We start from the raw sequence: 6,988 nt of genomic DNA on the forward strand, positions 1-6,988 counted from the left end.
TATGAACTATATTTGATTCTTCTCTGAATTCTTTTATGTATGATTGGTTTATCTTTGCAAGTCTCTTCGAATTATCAGTTTGGTTTGGCCTACTAGATTGATCTTTCTTGCAATGGGAGAAGTGCTTAGTTTTGGGTTCAATCTTGCGGTGTCCTTTCCCAGTGACAGCAGGGGCAGCAAGGCACGTATTGTATTGTTGCCATCGAGGATAAAAAGATGGGGTTTATATCATATTGCATGAGTTTATCCCTCTACATCATGTCAACTTACTTAAAGCATTACTCTGTTCTTATGAACTTAATACTCTAGATGCATGCTGGATAGCGGTCAATGGGTGGAGTAATAGTAGTAGATGCAGAATCGTTTCGGTCTACTTGTCACGGACGTGATGCCTATATACATGATCATACCTAGATATTCTCATAACTATGCTCAATGCTATCAATTGCTTGACAGTAATTCGTTTACCCACCATAATATTTATGCTCTTGAGAGAAGCCACTAGTGAAACCTATGGCCCCGGGTCTATTTTCCATCATACAAGTTTCCAATCTATTTTATTTTGCAATCTTTAATTTCAATCTATATCATAAAAATACCAAAAATATTTATCTTATTATTATTATCTCTATCAGATCTCACTCCCGTAAGTGACCATGAAGGGATTGACAACCCCTTTATCGTGCTGGTTGTGAGGTTCTTATTTGTTTGTGTAGGTGCATGGGACTCGAGCGTGATCTCCTACTGGATTGATACCTTGGTTCTCAAAAATTGAGGGAAATACTTACGCTACTTTACTGCATCACCCTTTCCTCTTCAAGGGAAAACCAACACAATGCTCAAGAGGTAGCAAGAAGGATTTCTGGCGCCGTTGCCGGGGAGATTCGCGCCAAGTCAAGTCAAGATTTGACTCCCGACAACGAGCCATTTCTGGCGCTGTTGCCGGGGAGTCTACGCACAAGTCAAGACATACCAAGTACCCATCACAAACTCTTATCCCTCGCATTACATTATTTGCCATTTGCCTCTCATTTTCCTCTCCCCCACTTCACCCTTGTCGTTTTATTCGCCCTCTCTTTTTCCGTTCGCCTCTTTTTCGCTTGCTTTTTGTTTGCTCGTGTGTTGGATTGCTTCCTTGTCACAATGGCTCAAGACAATACTAAATTGTGTGACTTTGCCAATACCAACAATAATGATTTTATTAGCACTCTGATTGCTCCTCTTACCGATGTTGAATCTTGTGAAATTAATGCTGCTTTTTTGAATGTTGTCATGAAAGATCAATTCGCCGGCCTTCCTAGTGAAGATGCCGCTACCCATCTAAACAACTTTGTTGATTTGTGTGATATGCAAAAGAAGAAAGATGTGGGTAATGATATTGTTAAACTTAAGCTATTTCCTTTTTCGCTTAGAGATCGTGCTAAAGCTTGGCTTTCGTCTTTGCCTAAAAATAGTATTGATTCATGGAATAAGTGCAAAGATGCTTTTATCTCTAAGTATTTTCCTCCCGCTAAGATCATCTCTCTTAGAAATGGTATTATGAATTTTAATAAACTTGATCATGAACATGTTGCACAATCTTGGGAGAGGATATAATTATTGCTACGTAATTGCCCTACACATGGTTTGAATCTTTGGATCATTATACAAAAAATTTATGCCGGATTGAATTTTGCTTCTAGAAATATTTTAGATTCGGCCATGGGAGGCACTTTTATGTAAATCACTTTAGGAGAAGCTACTAAACTCCTAGATAATATTATGGTTAATTATTCTCAATGGCACACCAAAAGATCTACTAATAAAAAAGTGCATGCGATAGAAGAAATTAATGTTTTGAGTGGAAAGATGGATGAACTTATGAAATTGTTTTCTAATAAGAGTGCTCCTACTGATCCTAATGATATGCCTTTATCTACTTTGATTGAGAATAATAATGAATCTATGGATGTGAATTTTGTTGGTAGGAACAATTTTGGTAACAACGCGTATAGAGGTAATTTTAATTCTAGGCCGTTTCCTAGTAATTTCTCTAAGAATTATGCTAATTCCTACAACAATTCTTATGGAAATTATAATAAGATGCCCTCTGATTTTGAATCTAGTGTTAAGGAATTTATTACTTCGCAAAAGAGTTGGCTAGGAACGTGGATAGAATTTCTCTTGATGTTGATTCTTTGAAACTTAGATCTATTCCACCTAAGAATGATATCAATGAGTCTCTCAAGGCCATGAGAATTTCCATTGATGAGTGCAAAGAAAGAACCGCTAGGATGCGTGCTAAGAAAGATTGCTTTGTGGAAGCGTGTTCTTCTAGTTACTATGAAAATAAAAATGAAGATCTAAAAGTTATTGATGTGTCCCCTATTAAATCTTTGTTTTGCAATATGAATCTTGATAATGATGGGACTGAGGATGAGCCACCTTTACGTAGAAGGCGTTCTAAAAATTCGGAGTTTTTAGATCTTGATGCAAAAATTGTTAAAAGTGGGATTGAAGAGATCAAAACTTTAAATAGCAATGATACCACTATCTTGGATTTCAAGGAATTTAATTATTATAATTGCTCTTTGATAGATTGTATTTCCTTGTTGCAATCCGTGCTAAATTCTCCTCATGCTTATAGTCAAAATAAAGCTTTTACTAAACATATCGTTGATGCTTTGATGCAATCTTATGAAGAAAAACTTGAGTTGGAAGTTTCTATCCCTAGAAAACTTTATGATGAGTGGGAACCTACTATTAGAATTAAAATTAAAGATCATGAATGCTATGCTTTGTGTGCTTTGGGTGCTAGTGTTTCCACGATTCCAAAAACTTTATGTGATTTGTAAGGATTCCGTGAATTTGATGATTGTTCTTTAAACTTGCACCTTGCGGATTCCACTATTAAAAAACCTATGGGAAGAATTAATGATGTTCTTATTGTTGAAAATAGGAACTATGTGCCCGTAGATTTCATTGTTCTTGACATAGATTGCAATCCTTCATGTCCTATTATTCTTGGTAGACCTTTCCTTAGAACGATTGGTGCAATTAATGATATGAAGGAAGGGAATATTAAATTCTAATTTCCATTAAGGAAAGGCATGGAAAACTTCACTAGAAATAAATTTAAATTACCATATGAATCTATTATGAGATCCACTTATGGATTGCCTACCAAAGATGGCAATACCTAGATCTATCCTTGCTTTTATGCCTAGCTAGGGGCCTTAAACGATAGCGCTTGTTGGGAGGCAACCCACTTTTATTTTTATTCCTTGATTTTTTCTCATGTTTAGTAATAAATAATTTATCTATCTTCTGTTTTGGTCGTGTTTTTGTGTTTAATTAGTGTTTGTACCAAGTAGAACCATTGGGAAGACTTGGGGAAAGTCTTTTTGATCTTGCTGTAAAAAACAGAAACTTTAGCGCTCACGATAATTGCTGCCACTTTTATTTGGAAATTGATATTTAGTTAATTATTTTTGAAGATGATTTATAGATAAATTCCTCACGTACATCAATTTATTTTAGAATTTTTGGGGTTCCATAAGTTTGCGTTAGCTATAGATTACTACAGAGTGTTCTGTTTTTGACAGATTCTGTTTTTCGTGTGTTGCTTGCTTATTTAGATGAATCTATGGCTAGTAAAAGAGTTTAGAAACCATAGAGAAGTTGGAATACAGTTGGTTTAACACCAATATAAATCAATAATGAGTTCATTACAGTACCTTGAAGTGGTGTTTTGTTTTCTTTCGCTAACGGAGCTCACGAGATTTTCTATTTAAGTTTTGTGTTGTGAAGTTTTCAAGTTTTGGGTAAAGATTTGATGGATCATGGAATAAGGAGTGTCAAGAACCTAATATTGGGGATACCCATGGCACCCCAAGGTAAAATTCAAGGACACCAACAGCCTAAGCATGGGGATGCCCCGGAAGGCATCCCCTCTTTCGTCTTCGTCTATCGGTAACTTCACTTGGAGCTATATTTTTATTCACCACATGATATGTGTTTTGCTTGGAGCATCTTGTATGATTTGAGTCTTTGCTTTTTAGTTTACCAAAATAATCCTTGCTGTACACACCCTTTTGATAGAGACTCACATGATTTGAAATTTATTATAATACTCTATGTGCTTCACTTATATCTTTTGAGCCATATAATTTTTGCTCTAGTGCTTCACTTATACCCTTTAGAGCACGACGGTGGTTTTATTTTATAAAACTAATTGATCTCTCATGCTTCACCTATATTATTTTGAGAGTCCTTTAGAACAACATGGAAATTTGCTTTTAGGAATAATATAAAAACTTTCATAGAAAGTGCATTGAATACTATGAGAAGTTTGATACTTGATAATTGTTTTGAGGTATGGAGATGGTGATATTAGAGTCATGCTAGTTGAGTAGTTATGAATTTGAGAGATACTTGTGTTAAAGTTTGTGATTCCCGTAGCATGCACGTATGGCGAACCGTTATGTGACGAAGTCGGAGCATGATTTATTTATTGTTTGTCCTCCTTATGAGTGGCGGTCGGGGACGAGCGATGGTCTTTTCCTACCAATCTATCCCCCTAGGAGCATGCGCGTAATACTTTGTTTCGATAACTAATAGATTTTTGCAATAAGTATGTGAGTTCTTTATGACTAATGCTGAGTCCATGCATTATATGCACTCTCACCCTTCCACCATTACTAGCCTCTCTAATACCGCGCACTTTTCGACGGTATCATACACCCACCATATACCTTCCTCAAAACAACCACCATACCTACCTATTATGGAATTTCCATAGCCATTCCGAGATATATTGCCATGCAACTTTCCACTGTTCCGTTATTATGACACGCTTCATCATTGTCATATTGCTTGCATGATCATGTAGTTGACATCGTATTTGTGGCAAAGCCACTGTTCATAATTCTTCATACATGTCACTCATGCATCATTACACATCCCGGTACACCGCCGGAGGCATTCACATAGAGTCATATTTTGTTCTAAGTATCGAGTTGTAATTCTTGAGTTGTAAGTAAATAAAGTGTGATGATCATCATTATTAGAGCATTGTCCCATGTGAGGAAAGGATGATGGAGACTATGATTCCCCCACAAGTCGGGATGAGACTTCGGATGAATAAAAAAAGGAGAAAGGCCATATAAAAGGGAGAAGGCCCAAAAAAATGAGAGAAAAAGAGAGAAGGGACAATGCTACTATCCTTTTTCCACACTTGTGCTTCAAATTAGCACCATGATCTTCATGATAGAGAGTCTCCTATGATATCACTTTCACATACTAGTGGGTATTTTTCATTATAGAACTTGGCTTGTATATTCCAATGATGGGCTTCCTCAAAATGCCCTAGGTATTCGTGAGCAAGCAAGTTGGATGCACACCCACTTAGCTTCTTTTATTGAGCTTTCATACACTTATAGCTCCAGTGCATCCGTTGCATGGCAATCCCTACCCACTCACATTGATATCTATTGATGGGCATCTCCATATCCCGTTGATACGCTAGTTGATGTGAGACTATCTTCTCCTTTTGTCTTCTCCACAACCACCATTATATTCCACCATATAGTGCTATATCCATGGCTCACGCTCATGTAGTGCGTGAAGATTGAAAAAGTTTGAGAACATCAAAAGTATGAAACAATTGCTTGGCTTTTCATCGTGGTTGTGCATGATTTGAATATTTTATGTGGTGAAGATGGAGCATAGCCAGACTATATGATTTTGTAGGGATAACTTTCTTTGGCCATGTTATTTTGAGAAGACATAATTGGTTAGTTAGTATGCTTGAAGTATTACTATTTTTATGTCAATATTAAACTTTTATCTTGAATCTTTCAGATCTGAACATTCATTCCAAAATAAAGAAAAATTACATTGAGAAATATGTTAGAAAGAATTCCACATCAAAAATTCTTTTTTATCATTTACCTACTCGAGGACGAGCAGGAATTAAGCTTGGGGATGCTTGGTACGTCTCCAATGTATCTATAATTTTTGATTGCTCCATGCTATTATATTATCTATTTTGGATGTTAATGGGCTTTATTTTACACTTTTATATCATTTTTGGGACTAACCTACTAACCGGTGGCCCAGCCCAAATTGCTGTTTTTTTGCCTATTTTAGAGTTTCGCCGAAAAGGAATATCAAACGAAGTCCAAACGGAATGAAACCTTCGGGAATGTGATTTTCTCAATGAACGTGATCCAGGAGACTTGGTGTGGGCGTCAAGAAACAATCGAGGAGGCCACGAGGCAGGGGGGCGTGCCTACCCCCTGGGCGCGCCCTCCACCCTTGTGGGCCATCGTTGCTCCACCGACCTACTTCTTCCTCCTATATAAGTCCACGTACCCCCCAAACATCCAGGAGCACCACGAAAACCTAATTCCACCACCGCAACCTTCTGTACCCGAGATATCCCATCTTGGGGCCTTTTCCGGAGCTCCGCCGGAGGGGGCATTGATCACAAAGGGCCTCTACATCAACTCCATGGCCTCTCCGGTGATGTGTGAGTAGTTTACTTCAGACCTTCAGGTCCATAGGTATTAGCTAGATGGCTTCTTCTCTCTCTTTGGATCTCAATACAAGGTTATCCTCGATCTTCTTGGAGATCTTTTGATGTAATCTTCTTTTGCGGTGTGTTTGTCGAGATCCGATGAATTGTGGGTTTATGATCCAGATTATCTATGAACAATATTTGATTCTTCTCTGAATTCTTTTATGTATGATTGGTTTATCTTTCCAAGTCTCTTCGAATTATCTGTTTGGTTTGGCCTACTAGATTGATCTTTCTTGCAATGGGAGAAGTGCTTAGCTTTGGGTTCAATCTTGCGGTGTCTTTTCCCAGTGACAGCAGGGGCAGCAAGGCACGTATTGCATTATTGCCATCGAGGATAAAAAGATGGGGTTTATATCATATTGCATGAGTTTATACCTCTACATCATGTCATCTTACTTAAAGCATTACTCTGTTCTTATGAACTTA

The sequence above is a fragment of the Triticum urartu genome, chromosome 3A (assembly GCF_056163025.1).
Source record: "Triticum urartu cultivar PI428250 chromosome 3A, HENAU_Tu73, whole genome shotgun sequence".
Classification (NCBI taxonomy): domain Eukaryota; kingdom Viridiplantae; phylum Streptophyta; class Magnoliopsida; order Poales; family Poaceae; genus Triticum; species Triticum urartu.